This window comes from Salmo salar, unplaced genomic scaffold, assembly GCF_905237065.1.
Source record: "Salmo salar unplaced genomic scaffold, Ssal_v3.1, whole genome shotgun sequence".
NCBI lineage: Eukaryota > Metazoa > Chordata > Actinopteri > Salmoniformes > Salmonidae > Salmo > Salmo salar.
Window position 1 is genome coordinate 174,506 of NW_025548393.1, and position 16,566 is coordinate 191,071.

A 16,566-nucleotide genomic window follows, 5' to 3' on the forward strand; every position below is an offset into this window, starting at 1 on the left:
ACAACAACCAAAGTGCTTCTTCATTCATTACTCTGGTAAAGACAGTTATGCCGTGCTCCATGTTGGATCCAACATCCCTAACAAATTGATGTTTATAGTGTGTTATTGTCTGCTTGATTTACAGCGGGGTCTCGTTAGTCTGTTTGGACACAGAGATACTTAGTCTTATCTTTCAAATGGTGTAAAATAGTCATATGTTTGAGAAATTGAAGTTATAGCATTTTTAAGGTTTTTGTATTCCGCGCCACGCTCTACCGTTGGATATTAGTGAGGCGTTCCGCTAGCGGAACGTCTAGATGCAAATGTACAAACCCTCAGTTTCAGGCTGATGGCAAAGCTAGCTAAAGAGCATTTTACTGGTTGAAGTGTTTTTTAAGTATAAATTAGTTGATTTGCGACAATAACACAAACATATTAAGCAGGAGATTCAAACGAGCCTTACAGTTATAATCCAAAAGTAATGTGAAATGCACTCATAAGCAACCTGGAAATGGAGGCTATTTTTGCTGTCAGCCTATGAGAACTCCCCTGAGTTTTCCCCCATGGTGGTGAATTAGTGAGTAGACACAGAGCTTAATGTGAGTTTCCTTGAGTAGCACTCCTGATCTTGCGCTGTAATATTCAGAATACATTGTGAAAAACTAAAATCTTAGCTCACCATTTTTGCTCCAGGCAGATATACTACATCCATAACTAGTGGTTTCCTCATTAGCAGATATACTACATCCATAACTAGTGGTTTCCTCCTTACCAGATATACTACATCCACAACTAGTGGTTTCCTCATTACTAGATATACTACATCCATAACTAGTGGTTTCCTCATTACCAGATATACTACATCCATAACTAGTGGTTTCCTCATTACCAGATATACTACATCAATAACTAGTGGTTTCCTCATTAGCAGATATACTACATCCATAACTAGTGGTTTCCTCATTACCAGATATACTACATCCATAACTAGTGGGTACGACCTTTTAAATCTCATAAATTGTACTCTTCCATTTCAGAGCCTGGATTTTCCCCCTGAGGCTAATATCCATATCATGTTGAAATCAATAGAACAGGGGACAAACGTTTAGGGTTCTACATTGTGACATCATTAAAATACTCCTACTACAATGTTTAAACATTCTACATTGTGACATCATTTCATTGATATCATGAAACAACTCCATGTATTTTCTGATGTTTGATCAGAGATCTTTTATCAGAGTATCTCTTGTCACATTGACCACAGCTATAAGGTTTCTCTCCTGTGTGTGTTCTCTTGTGTTGAGTCAGATCTCCAGATTGACCAAAACTCTTTCCACATTTACCACAGCTATAAGGTTTCTCTCCTGTGTGTGTTCTCTGGTGCACTGTCAGATGTCCAGATTGACCAAAACTCTTCCAACATTTACCACAGCTATAAGGTATCTCTACTGTGTGTATTTTCTGGTGTACTGTCAGATTATCAGATGTAGTAAAACTCTTCCCACATTGATCACAGCTAAAAGGTTTCTCTCCTGTGTGTATTCTCTGGTGTAAAGTCAGTTCTCCAGATTGACCAAAACTCTTCCCACATTGACCACAGCTATAAGGTTTCTCTCCTGTGTGTCTTCTCTGGTGTACAGTCAGAATGCTTGATGTAGTAAAACTCTTCCCACATTGATCACAGCTATAAGATTTCTCTCCTGTGTGTATTCTCTGGTGTACTGTCAGATGATCAGATGTAGTAAAACTCTTCCCACATTGATCACAGCTAAAAGGTTTCTCTCCAGTGTGTGTTCTCTGGTGTTGAGTCAGATGTTCAGATTGACCAAAACTCTTCCCACATTGATCACAGCTATAAGGTTTCTCTCCTGTGTGTCTTCTCTGGTGTACAGTCAGAATGCTTGATGTAGTGAAACTCTTCCCACATTGATCACAGCTAAAAGGTTTCTCTCCTGTGTGTATTCTCTGGTGTAAAGTCAGTTCTCCAGATTGACCAAAACTCTTCCCACATTGACCACATATATAAGGTTTCTCTCCTGTGTGTCTTCTCTGGTGTACAGTCAAAATGCTTGATGTAGTGAAACTCTTCCCACATTGATCACAGCTATAAGGTTTCTCTCCTGTGTGTATTCTCTGGTGTACTGTCAGATGATTAGATGAAGTAAAACTCTTCCCACATTGATCACAGCTAAAAGGTTTCTCTCCAGTGTGGATTCTCTGATGCATTTTAATGCCTGATGGGGCAGAGATCTCTTCCCTGTGGATCTCTGCTGGTGTTTATTGAGGTGTTCTGATCTGGAGAGACTCTTCTCTGCCTCGTCAGCATCATGAGGTTGTTGAGGCTCCCCAGAGGATCCACGATAGTCCCGTCTCTCTCCTGTGTGAACAACAAAGTCAGACAGATGATTAAAGGCCCACAACAGCGGTAATCCACTGTAAAAGGTGATGCCAACAGCGTAGCCATGATGTTATACAACAATTGACATCTGTAATGAATGTTAAAATTATTTAACAATTGTCTTAAAATGAGCAAGAAGAGTCATATTTTGTCTTGTTTTCACATTAGTTTTCACATAGGCTAGAAATAAGATATTCATGTTGTTGAAACTCTAAGCAGTGTGCCAGACAACTTTTGTTTTCCAATATAGGCCCCTTTCTGTGTTTGCTAAAATTGCGGCACGAGGGCAATTTGATTGCGGAAACTCCTCCCTGCTAATGAGGAAACCGGTAGTTATGAATGTACTATATCTACCTGGAGCAAAAATAGTGAGCAAAGATTTTAGTTTTTCACAATGTATTCTGAATGTGAATGGTGGAAAACTCAGGGGATTAAGGAGTAGTGTATCTATAATTCTTTAAATAATTGTTATATATTTTGTCAAGGTTTATGATGAGTTTTTCTGTAATATGTATGCTCATTGTGCTCATTTACCGGAAGTTTTGGAGGCAAAATATTTCTGAACATTACGCGCCAATGTAAAATGGGGTTTTTGGATATAAATATGAACTTGATCGAACAAAACATACATGTATTGTGTAACATGATGTCCTAGGAGTGTCATCTGATGAAGATCGTCAAAGGTTAGTGCTTCATTTTAGCTGTATTTCTGGGTTTTGTGACGCCTCTCCTTGCTAGGAAAATGGCTGTGTAGCTTTTCTTGTTAAGGTGGTGTCCTAACATAATCTAATGTTTTGCTTTCGCCGTAAAGCCTTTTTGAAATCGGACACTGTGGTTGGATTAAGGAGAATCTTATCTTTACAATGGTGTATAATACTTGTATGTGTGAGAAATTTGAATTATGAGATTTTTGTAGTTTTGAATTTGGCACCCTGGCTGTTGTCAAATCGAATCCCGGTAACGGGATCCGAGCGGGAAGGGGTCCTCAAGAGGTTAATTAACCTGTTAGGGCTAGGGGGCACTATTTTCACGACCGGGTGAAAATAATGTACCCGATTTAATCTGGTTACTACTCTTGCCCAGAAACTAGAATATGCATAGTATATTTGGATAGAAAACACTCTAGTTTCTAAAACTGTTTGAATGGTGTCTGTGAGTATAACATAACTCATATGGCAGGCCAAAACCTGAGAAGATTCCATACAGGAAGTGGCCTGTCTGACAATTTCTGGTGCTTCTTTTGCCTCTCTATCGAAAATACTGTATCTCTGCTGTAACGTGACAATTTCTAAGGTTCCCATAGGCTCTCTGAAGACGCCAGAAAGTGGAATGGGATCTCTGCTGTCTCTGGGCAGGGTCCAGCAGCTCTGTTTGTGAGTGGTCTGCCTAGTGGCTCAGAGCCTGGAGATGCGCAGCCACGAGAGTACTCCATGTTTTTCTTCACCAGTTTGAATGAATACAATATCGTCCGGTTGGAATATTATCGCTATTTTACAAGGAAAATTGCATAAAAATTGATTTTAAATAGCGTTAGACATGCTTCTAAGTACGGTAAAGGAACATTTCAAATTTTTTGGTCGCGAAATGCTCCCGCGCGTCACCCTTCGGATAGTTACCTGAACGCACGAACAAAACAGAGCTATTTGAATATAACTATGGATTATTTGGGACCAAAACAACATTTGTTGTTGAAGTAGAAGTCCTGGGAGTGCATTCTGACGAAGAACAGCAAAGGTAATCCAATTTTTCTAATAGTAATTCTGAGTTTAGTGAGCCTCAACTTGGCGAGTGTCTGAATAGCTAGCCGTGATGGCCGAGCTATGTACTCAGAATATTGCAAAATGTGCTTTTGCCGAAAAGCTATTATAAAATCTGACACCGCGATTGCATAAAGGAGTTCTGTATCTATAATTCTTAAAATAATTGTTATGTATTTTGTCAAGGTTTATGAGTAATTTAGTAAATTCACCGGAAGTTTTCGGTGTGTATGCTAGTTCTGAACATCACATGCTAATGTAAAAAGCTGTTTTTTGATATAAATATGAACTTGATTGAACAAAACATGCATGTATTGTATAACAATGTCCTAGGAGTGTCATCTGATGAAGATCATCAAAGGTTAGTGCTGCATTTAGCTGTCTTTTGGGTTTTTGTGACATTATATGCTAGCTTGAAAAATGGGTGTCTGATTATTTCTGGCTGGGTACTCTCCTAACATAAGCAAAACATTAGATTTCTCTGTAAAGCCTTTTTGAAATCGAACAATGTGGTTGGATTAACGAGAGTCTTATCTTTCAAATGGTGTAAAATAGCCATATGTTTGAGAAAATTGAATTGTGGTATTGTAGTTGGTTTTGTATTTCGCGCGGTGCGATGCCATTGGCAGTCAGCTAGGGGTTCTGCAGGCGGAACGGGGTTCCGCTAGTGGAATGTCTGTCCATAAGAGGTTAATGAATAAATAAAAAATAAAATGAATAATGTTAATGAATAAATAAAAAAGTGTTTTATGACAAACCGTATTTTACAAATCCGTCAAGGCACCAACTTTGAGAAGGGTTTAAACAAAGGTTTCAAAACAATTCATGAATGTAACTGAATCTAGGTATGTTTCACCAACACTTTATAAGTGTTAAGCCAAGATGTCTTAACTTCTTGACGAGGTTGCTAGGTGTTGGGTTACGGTTGCTACAATAGCTTTCTCTATGAATTTAAGAGTGGTTACATTTCGTTTCTGGGCAGGAGTAGTAACCAGATTAAATCGGGTACGTTTTTTATCCGGACGTGAAAATACTGCCCCCTATCCCAAACAGGGTAAACTATCATTATAACATCATGGATGAATTCTAGAATATACTATATAGCCTAGAAACCTGGTTAAACTATCATTATGACCTCATGGATGGCCAGTCCTTGTATTCATAGTGTAGTGAATTCAGGGGGAGGCCCTGAGCTGAACTCAAACCTGGGTCCAGTGACTGTCAAGCCAACACCTTATAACTGTTACGCCAAGATTATCTGAACTTCTTGACGAGGTCCCTATGAATTTGAGAGTGGTTACATTTCTCCTTCCCCCATCCCTCAGCTGTTTACCAAACCAAGCCTCTGGGCAGCCATTTTGTTTCTGTTTTAAAACTAGGTTGCCCCTTTAAAAAAGCCACACAATCAATCAACCAATCTGCAGTTCATACAATAACAAAGCTGTCATTCCACCACTGTTTTGGTTATAAGATGATTATGGGGTTGGAGAAATGTAACTACTTTCAAATTCATAGACAGACCTATGGATGCAAGGACTGACCATCCATGATATCAACATTATAGTTTTAACTATGTTGAGGCTATACAGTGTTGATTACATTGTTTCTAAACATTGGAGTAAAAAAAGTTTCTTTGGGGGTTCTGATGGGGTACAACAGTTGAACTAAGCTCATGAGGCATGTGTTATATTCTTCAAGAATCAATGGCTATAAATTAATAATTATAAAGTCACAATATGGATGTAGCAGTTGCAGATTTCCCCTTTAACACCACACATCAGTTCAACAACTGCAGAGTTTGTGCCTCTGTATTTAAGACAGTACTTACTAGTGTTTATCAGGGCCCGTTCATCGTTAAAACCATTGGATGCCTTAACATGCCTTTGGGAAACCGGGCCCAGATATCCAGATTCCTCCTCTTCTTCCTTTTTCGATGTGACAGTCATCTCCCCCTCTTCCACTCCATAAACTGCATCTTCCTCCTCTTCTTTTACTGTAACATCCTCCTCCTCTTTCACTCTGAACGCGTCTTCCTCTTCTTTTACTGAAACGTCTTTCTCTTCTTCTTTCACGGTAACAGCCTCACCCTCCACTTGTTTTTGTATTGTAACATCTTTCTCTTCCTCCTCCTCTTTGACGAGAGTTTCTTTCTCCGTCCAGCAGACCTCCTCTTTAACAGGAGGAGAGTAGCTCAGTGACCACATGGTCGGAGATGTTAGCTAGCTAGGCTAATGCTAACTTAACCAGCCCGCTAGCTGAATAATAACAACAACACCGTAAATATGAAATTAAAACGGATAAGTAACTAGACGACCGAAGTGGGTTTAAAACACAGTGGCTAATATACACGAACGCGTCTAAAGAGCTTTATTGGTTCGGCTATTTTGTTTAGCAAGCTACCGAGGTGGCTGAATAACTGTTGTTGCTGTTGAACGAAGCGTTTCGTCCACTACATTATACGTCACACTAACAGCATTACCTTAAATTCCCACACCGCCATCTGCTGACTGGAGTGGGTAACGCAGTTGAGTAAAATGTATATTATAATGTTCAGACAAAAAGTTAAACGGTAGGAACTTCCTGAATTGGAATTACCCCTCTACACATGTACTGCACTGGAATTATCCCATTGGCTGGCAGAAACGTGCAGTTTCGTTTTTATTGGGCCATCAAAGCTGTGTCAGGGATTTTTGTGATTGGTTCCATTTCAGTCACATGTGCATAAGGGAGAGGTGGCGTCTGATGTCTGCAGGTCAATGCAACTGAGAAATATGATCCTTGTAACTATTCTCTGTGAATATCAGCAGTGGGAATGATTGTGAAATATGATCCTTGTAATTATTCTCTGTGAATATCAGCAGTGGTAATGATTGTGAAATATGATCCTTGTAATTATTCTCTGTGAATATCAGCAGTGGGAATGATTGTGAAATATGATCCTTGTAATTATTCTCTGTGAATATCAGCAGTGGGAATGATTGTGAAATATGATCCTTGTAATTATTCTCTGTGAATATCAGCAGTGGGAATGATTGTGAAATATGATCCTTGTAATTATTCTCTGTGAATATCAGCAGTGGTAATGATTGTGAAATATGATCCTTGTAATTATTCTCTGTGAATATCAGCAGTGGTAATGATTGTGAAATATTTAGTTCATTTCATCAGAGCAACATGATAATTAATGATTTCTGAACAACCATTTTTTATTTAATGTCTATTAAGAATATCTGATCAACTTTATTTCACTTGGTGATGTTTCATTATAGAGAACATAACAATACATGACATCTACAGTGGTGATGTTTCATTATAGAGAACATAACATAACAATACATGACATCTACAGTGGTGATGTTTCATTATAGAGAACATAACAATACATGACATCTACAGTGGTGATGTTTCATTATAGAGAACATAACAATACATGACATCTACAGTGGTGATGTTTCATTATAGAGAACATAACAATACATGACATCTACAGTGGTGATGTTTCATTATAGAGAACATAACATAACAATACATGACATCTACAGTGGTGATGTGTCATTATAGAGAACATAACATGACAATACATGACATCTACAGTGGTGATGTTTCATTATAGAGAACATGACATAACAATACATGACATCTACAGTGGTGATGTTTCATTATAGAGAACATAACAATACATGACATCTACAGTGGTGATGTTTCATTATAGAGAACATAACATAACAATACATGACATCTACAGTGGTGATGTTTCATTATAGAGAACATAACATAACAATACATGACATCTACAGTGGTGATGTTTCATTATAGAGAACATAACATAACAATACATGACATCTACAGTGGTGATGTTTCATTATAGAGAACATGACATAACAATACATGACATCTACAGTGGTGATGTTTCATTATAGAGAACATGACATAACAATACATGACATCTACAGTGGTGATGTTTCATTATAGAGAACATAACAATACATGACATCTACAGTGGTGATGTTTCATTATAGAGAACATAACATGACAATACATGACATCTACAGTGGTGATGTTTCATTATAGAGAACATAACATGACAATACATGACATCTACAGTGGTGATGTTTCATTATAGAGAACATAACAATACATGACATCTACAGTGGTGATGTTTCATTATAGAGAACATAACATGACAATACATGACATCTACAGTGGTGATGTTTCATTATAGAGAACATGACAATACATGACATCTACAGTGGTTATGTTTCATTATAGAGAACATAACATAACAATACATGACATCTACAGTGGTGATGTTTCATTATAGAGAACATGACAATACATGACATCTACAGTGGTGATGTGTCATTATAGAGAACATGACATAACAATACATGACATCTACAGTGGTGATGTTTCATTATAGAGAACATGACATAACAATACATGACATCTACAGTGGTGATGTTTCATTATAGAGAACATAACAATACATGACATCTACAGTGGTGATGTTTCATTATAGAGAACATAACATAACAATACATGACATCTACAGTGGTGATGTTTCATTATAGAGAACATAACATAACAATACATGACATCTACAGTGGTGATGTTTCATTATAGAGAACATAACATAACAATACATGACATCTACAGTGGTGATGTTTCATTATAGAGAACATAACATGACAATACATGACATCTACAGTGGTGATGTTTCATTATAGAGAACATAACATAACAATACATGACATCTACAGTGGTGATGTTTCATTATAGAGAACATAACAATACATGACATCTACAGTGGTGATGTTTCATTATAGAGAACATGACATAACAATACATGACATCTACAGTGGTGATGTTTCATTATAGAGAACATGACATAACAATACATGACATCTACAGTGGTGATGTTTCATTATAGAGAACATGACATAACAATACATGACATCTACAGTGGTGATGTTTCATTATAGAGAACATAACATGACAATACATGACATCTACAGTGGTGATGTTTCATTATAGAGAACATGACATGACAATACATGACATCTACAGTGGTGATGTTTCATTATAGAGAACATAACAATACATGACATCTACAGTGGTGATGTTTCATTATAGAGAACATAACATAACAATACATGACATCTACAGTGGTGATGTTTCATTATAGAGAACATAACAATACATGACATCTACAGTGGTGATGTTTCATTATAGAGAACATGACAATACATGACATCTACAGTGGTGATGTTTCATTATAGAGAACATAACATGACAATACATGACATCTACAGTGGTGATGTTTCATTATAGAGAACATAACATGACAATACATGACATCTACAGTGGTGATGTTTCATTATAGAGAACATAACATAACAATACATGACATCTACAGTGGTGATGTTTCATTATAGAGAACATGACAATACATGACATCTACAGTGGTGATGTTTCATTATAGAGAACATAACATGACAATACATGACATCTACAGTGGTGATGTTTCATTATAGAGAACATAACATGACAATACATGACATCTACAGTGGTGATGTTTCATTATAGAGAACATAACATGACAATACATGACATCTACAGTGGTGATGTTTCATTATAGAGAACATAACATGACAATACATGACATCTACAGTGGTGATGTTTCATTATAGAGAACATGACATGACAATACATGACATCTACAGTGGTGATGTTTCATTATAGAGAACATAACAATACATGACATCTACAGTGGTGATGTTTCATTATAGAGAACATAACATAACAATACATGACATCTACAGTGGTGATGTTTCATTATAGAGAACATGACAATACATGACATCTACAGTGGTGATGTTTCATTATAGAGAACATAACATGACAATACATGACATCTACAGTGGTGATGTTTCATTATAGAGAACATAACATGACAATACATGACATCTACAGTGGTGATGTTTCATTATAGAGAACATAACATAACAATACATGACATCTACAGTGGTGATGTTTCATTATAGAGAACATGACAATACATGACATCTACAGTGGTGATGTTTCATTATAGAGAACATAACATGACAATACATGACATCTACAGTGGTGATGTTTCATTATAGAGAACATAACATGACAATACATGACATCTACAGTGGTGATGTTTCATTATAGAGAACATAACATGACAATACATGACATCTACAGTGGTGATGTTTCATTATAGAGAACATGACATAACAATACATGACATCTACAGTGGTGATGTTTCATTATAGAGAACATAACAATACATGACATCTACAGTGGTGATGTTTCATTATAGAGAACATGACATGACAATACATGACATCTACAGTGGTGATGTTTCATTATAGAGAACATGACATAACAATACATGACATCTACAGTGGTGATGTTTCATTATAGAGAACATAACATAACAATACATGACATCTACAGTGGTGATGTTTCATTATAGAGAACATGACATAACAATACATGACATCTACAGTGGTGATGTTTCATTATAGAGAACATAACATAACAATACATGACATCTACAGTGGTGATGTTTCATTATAGAGAACATAACAATACATGACATCTACAGTGGTGATGTTTCATTATAGAGAACATGACATAACAATACATGACATCTACAGTGGTGATGTTTCATTATAGAGAACATAACAATACATGACATCTACAGTGGTGATGTTTCATTATAGAGAACATGACAATACATGACATCTACAGTGGTGATGTTTCATTATAGAGAACATAACAATACATGACATCTACAGTGGTGATGTTTCATTATAGAGAACATAACAATACATGACATCTACAGTGGTGATGTTTCATTATAGAGAACATAACATGACAATACATGACATCTACAGTGGTGATGTTTCATTATAGAGAACATAACAATACATGACATCTACAGTGGTGATGTTTCATTATAGAGAACATAACATAACAATACATGACATCTACAGTGGTGATGTTTCATTATAGAGAACATGACAATACATGACATCTAAGTAGCTGAATATGATTATGGACTAACAGTTTGAAGGACACAACTCATGTTATTCTGGTTAAACAGAGAGAGACTAGTTGATTAAGGAGTGGGGATTTTTTTTACAATTAGGAAATAATATGTCATGTTTTACTCGTACCTCAGCCAGCATTGTGAATGGTTAGGAAATAATATGTCATGTTTTACTCGTACCTCAGCCAGCATTGTGAATGGTTAGGAAATAATATGTCATGTTTTACTAGTACCTCAGCCAGCATTGTGAATGGTTAGGAAATAATATGTCATGTTTTACTCGTACCTCAGCCAGCATTGTGAATGGTTAGGAAATAATATGTCATGTTTTACTCGTACCTCAGCCAGCATTGTGAATGGTTAGGAAATAATATGTCATGTTTTACTAGTACCTCAGCCAGCATTGTGAATGGTTAGGAAATAATATGTCATGTTTTACTCGTACCTCAGCCAGCATTGTGAATGGTTAGGAAATAATATGTCATGTTTTACTCGTACCTCAGCCAGCATTGTGAATGGTTAGGAAATAATATGTAATGTTTTACTAGTACCTCAGCCAGCATTGTGAATGGTTAGGAAATAATATGTCATGTTTTACTAGTACCTCAGCTAGTATTGTGAATGGTGTCTGATGCAGTGACATACTAGACCATGACAGTAAATCTAATACTTAGGTGTTTTTAGTCATCCATGAAAGGTCTGGGGTGGTTCTGTGGTTATAAGTTACTGACCTTGGAATACATTTCTGGCCATGCTGGCAGGGTCTGAATCAAACCCAATGTCCACCTGGTACACTGACAGGGTCTGAATCAAACCCAATGTCCACCTGGTACACTGACAGGGTCTGAATCAACCCCAATGTCCACCTGGTACACTGGCAGGGTCTGAATCAAACCCAATGTCCACCTGGTACACTGGCAGGGTCTGAATCAACCCAATGTCCACCTGGTACACTGGCAGGGTCTGAATCAACCCAATGTCCACCTGGTACACTGACAGGGTCTGAATCAAACCCAATGTCCACCTGGTACACTGACAGGGTCTGAATCAAACCCAATGTCCACCTGGTACACTGACAGGGTCTGAATCAAACCCAATGTCCACCTGGTACACTGGCAGGGTCTGAATCAACCCAATGTCCACCTGGTACACTGGCAGGGTCTGAATCAAACCCAATGTTAAGGGGAGGGTAGATTGGTCAAGAGGGTGATGATTATTGTTGTTCTACTGCCTGATTGTTGTGCAACAACACTGTTTACAAAAGCTTTGTTAAATCAGCACAACAGTTTTCAGCTGTGCTAACATAATTGCAAAAGGGTTTTTCTAATGATCAATTAGCCTTTTAAAATGATAAACTTGGATTAGCTAACACAACGTGGCATTGGAACACAGGAGTGATGGTTGCTGATAATGGGCCTCTATACGCCTATGTAGATATTCCATAAACAATCAGCTGTTTCCAGCTACAATAGTCATTTACAACATTAACAATGTCGACACTGTTTCTGATCAATTTGATGTTATTTTAATGGACAAAAATGTGATTTGCTTTCAAAAACAAGGACATTTCTAAGTGACCCCAAACTTTTGTTACACCATGTAGGAGCAGTATAGACCTAGTCTGTTCATTATATACATCTACATGATGTATTGTTACACCATGTAGCAGCAGTATAGACCTAGTCTGTTCATTATATACATCTACATGATGTATTGTTACACCATGTAGGATCAGTATAGACCTAGTCTGTTCATTATATACATCTACATGATGTATTGTTACACCATGTAGCAGCAGTATAGACCTAGTCTGTTCATTATATACATCTACATGATGTATTGTTACACCATGTAGGAGCAGTATAGACCTAGTCTGTTCATTATATACATCTACATGATGTATTGTTACACCATGTAGCAGCAGTATAGACCTAGTCTGTTCATTATATACATCTACATGATGTATTGTTACACCATGTAGGAGCAGTATAGACCTAGTCTGTTCATTATATACATCTACATGATGTATTGTTACACCATGTAGGAGCAGTATAGACCTAGTCTGTTCATTATATACATCTACATGATGATGTATTGTTACACCATGTAGCAGCAGTATAGACCTAGTCTGTTCATTATATACATCTACATGATGTATTGTTACACCATGTAGGAGCAGTATAGACCTAGTCTGTTCATTATATACATCTATATGATGTATTGTTACACCATGTAGGAGCAGTATAGACCTAGTCTGTTCATTATATACATCTACATGATGTATTGTTACACCATGTAGGAGCAGTATAGACCTAGTCTGTTCATTATATACATCTACATGATGTATTGTTACACCACGTAGGAGCAGTATAGACCTAGTCTTTTCATTATATACATCTACATGATGTATTGTTACACCATGTAGGAGCAGTATAGACCTAGTCTGTTCATTATATACATCTACATGATGTATTGTTACACCATGTAGGAGCAGTATAGACCTACAGTAGCTAATTGCTAATTTAGATGTTGTTTGACTTAATGATGGTAGGTTTGGTCGATGTGTTGATGGTAGTTGTGGTAGGTAAGTTTGGTAGGTGTGGTAATGAAATATACAGTAGGAACATGGTGATGGTAGGTGTGGTAGTTGTGGTTTGTAGGTTTGGTGATGGTAGGTTTGGTCGATGTGTTGATGGTAGTTGTGGTAGGTCGGTGTGGTAGGTGTGGTAGTTGTGGTAGGTAGGTGTGGTAGTTGTGGTAGATAGGGGTGGTAGTTGTGGTATGTAGGTGTGGTAGTTGTGGTAGGTAGGTTTGGTGATGGTTGGTTTTGTAGTTGTGGTGGGTGTGGTAGGTGTGGTGATGGTAGGTGTGGTAGTTGTGGTAGGTCGGTGTGGTAGGTGTGGTGATGGTAGATGTGGTAGTTGTGGTAGGTAGGTTGGTGTAGTAGTTGTGATAGGTAGGTGTGGTAGTTGTGGTAGTTGTGATAGGTAGGTGTGGTAGTTGTGGTAGATAGGGGTGGTAGTTGTGGTATGTAGGTGTGGTAGTTGTGGTAGATAGGGGTGGTAGTTGTGGTACATAGGTGTGGTAGTTGTGGTAGGTGTGGTGATTAGGCTTGGGCTGTATCCAGATTTTCATATTGTCATACCGTCCTTCTCTCATACCAGGATTTGAAGTACTACCAGCATAGCACATGAGGGGATGCTAAAAACACAAGAAAAGCCTATGGGCATCTATTTCCAGAATCCTAACAAATTAGCACAAACTGTTAGCAAATTCACATAGACGCTGTTAGCTAAATGCTAACAACTGAAAACGAACAAACTAATTGCAAAGCAGTGGAGGCTTCTGAGGGGAGGACAGCTCATAATAATTTCTGGAATGAAGTCAATTGAGTGGTATCAAACACATGGAAACCACATCTTTGATGGGTTGATACCACTCCATTGACTCCATTCCAACCATTATTATGAGCTGTCGTCTCTCAGCAGCTTCCACTGTTGCAAAGAAAGGCAAATCCAGCTCATAAAGTTATATCAGGGATAATCAACGAGGGACTATGTGTTCTATGGTAAATAATGAACACTGTGGAACTGACCTTCCATGGATTTGCATTATTTTCCAGAGAACCATAAAGCCCTGAGTTGATTATCCCTTTTATACCATGGCTATAATTTAACACATTTGCTGGTAGAAATGTGTTCATTTGCCGGTGGAAATGAGTTCAACATCCACTGAAGTAGCTAGCAAGTTTACTAGATAGCTACAATAGTTGCCTTGGTAACCAAACAAACATACTTGCTAGTTTAGATAACCAAACCATCAGTCCTAGCTTGCTATTCTAAAAACCTAATTCAACAATACCAATACTGTTTTCAATTTGACTTCATTTGTTATGTCCAAAAGTCCAAACATAATTGCAGTTGATTGAAGGCATGACGTCCCTGAACCAATAACAGTTGGTTGTATTCATGAAAGTCTTATGGGGTGGAAGATATTGATGTTTTTTTAAAGTATTTTTATTTTAAGTGATTTATTTTACATTTTGTAGATTTTATAGAAGTAAAAAAAAAAGTGACTAATTGTATTGGAGAGAAGAGGTCTCTTTACAGTGTCAAATTTATTTGAGATCTCTATGCCATGTAGTTGAGAAGGAATTGATATTTTTCATTTACAGGCAATTGTTTGCGTTGCAGTTTTAAGACGGTTCCTTAACCCTCTGAGCAGAGGATAGCACATTTTTAGCTACATTTCACCTCCAAAAAGTAAATAGGTTCTACATAAAGCTGTCCCAACTATTTGTGGGCACCGTTTGTCACCGTTATAGTGCAATTTATGTGTATAGAGGACTCCTCTCTAATATAACATGTCACACATTGTGTCAGACTGATGGAATGTTAGGTGTCTCATTGAAAGTCTAACATCTACCATGACTACTGGATGTTTCAATTCTAATAAATAACAACAATCCACACCGTAACAACAATATTGCTTTTTAATAACTGCTTTTATTAAAGCGTACAACTTTGCTAACGAAAATGACATCAACAAACATCACTGGCCTGACTTGAGCAGCTCTGCCCGGGGATGGAGCCAGCAACTTAGCTGCAACCGGTCCGGTCCAGGCTACCTGCAGACCTCCTCCCAGACCTCCTTTTCAGCACCTCCCCTTAACAGGTGAGGTGGTGGAAATGATCAGAGTTGCATTCAACTTGAATAAAGATGAGAAACTCTGGTCTGTGGAGCCACTGGTCTAAGGGGAGGACTTCTGTTTAAACCATGTCCATTTGGGGATATTTTCTAGGACAGTAGAGGTGGTGAGCAGAGATGAATTCAACTTGGATAAAGATGAGAATCTCTGCTCTGGGGAGGAGAGTCACTGACCTTAGATGGTTTGTTGCCTTGATAAAGAGGATACTTTCTGGCTTGAGGAGAATATCATGTTTTGTGGAGGAAATGTGGCTTGATGACTTAAAGAGGAGGAGGAATTATTGGGCGACACTTTTAATTACCAATGTAACCTCAGTGGAACTGTGGCTTCATCGAGTTCCAGCTCTAGGCAGACAGCACGTCAGGAATGCTGTAAGACATCACAGAGACAGGTAAGTATCTATATATTTACATGTGTGTTGCATGTACACTAAACCCTCACATTTGGATAATGTCACTTTTAAAGTGACAACATATATATAAACAGTGTAACATGAATACATGTTTAAACATTATTTACCTCATCTTAATTCTCTTCCAGATGCCTGGCCTTTTCTTGTTCTTGGAGGTTGGCTCTGAAGTTTCAGCCTCTTCTGGAGCTTCTAGCTGCTGGCTCTCTGGCTCCCCCTGTTGGTTCTCTG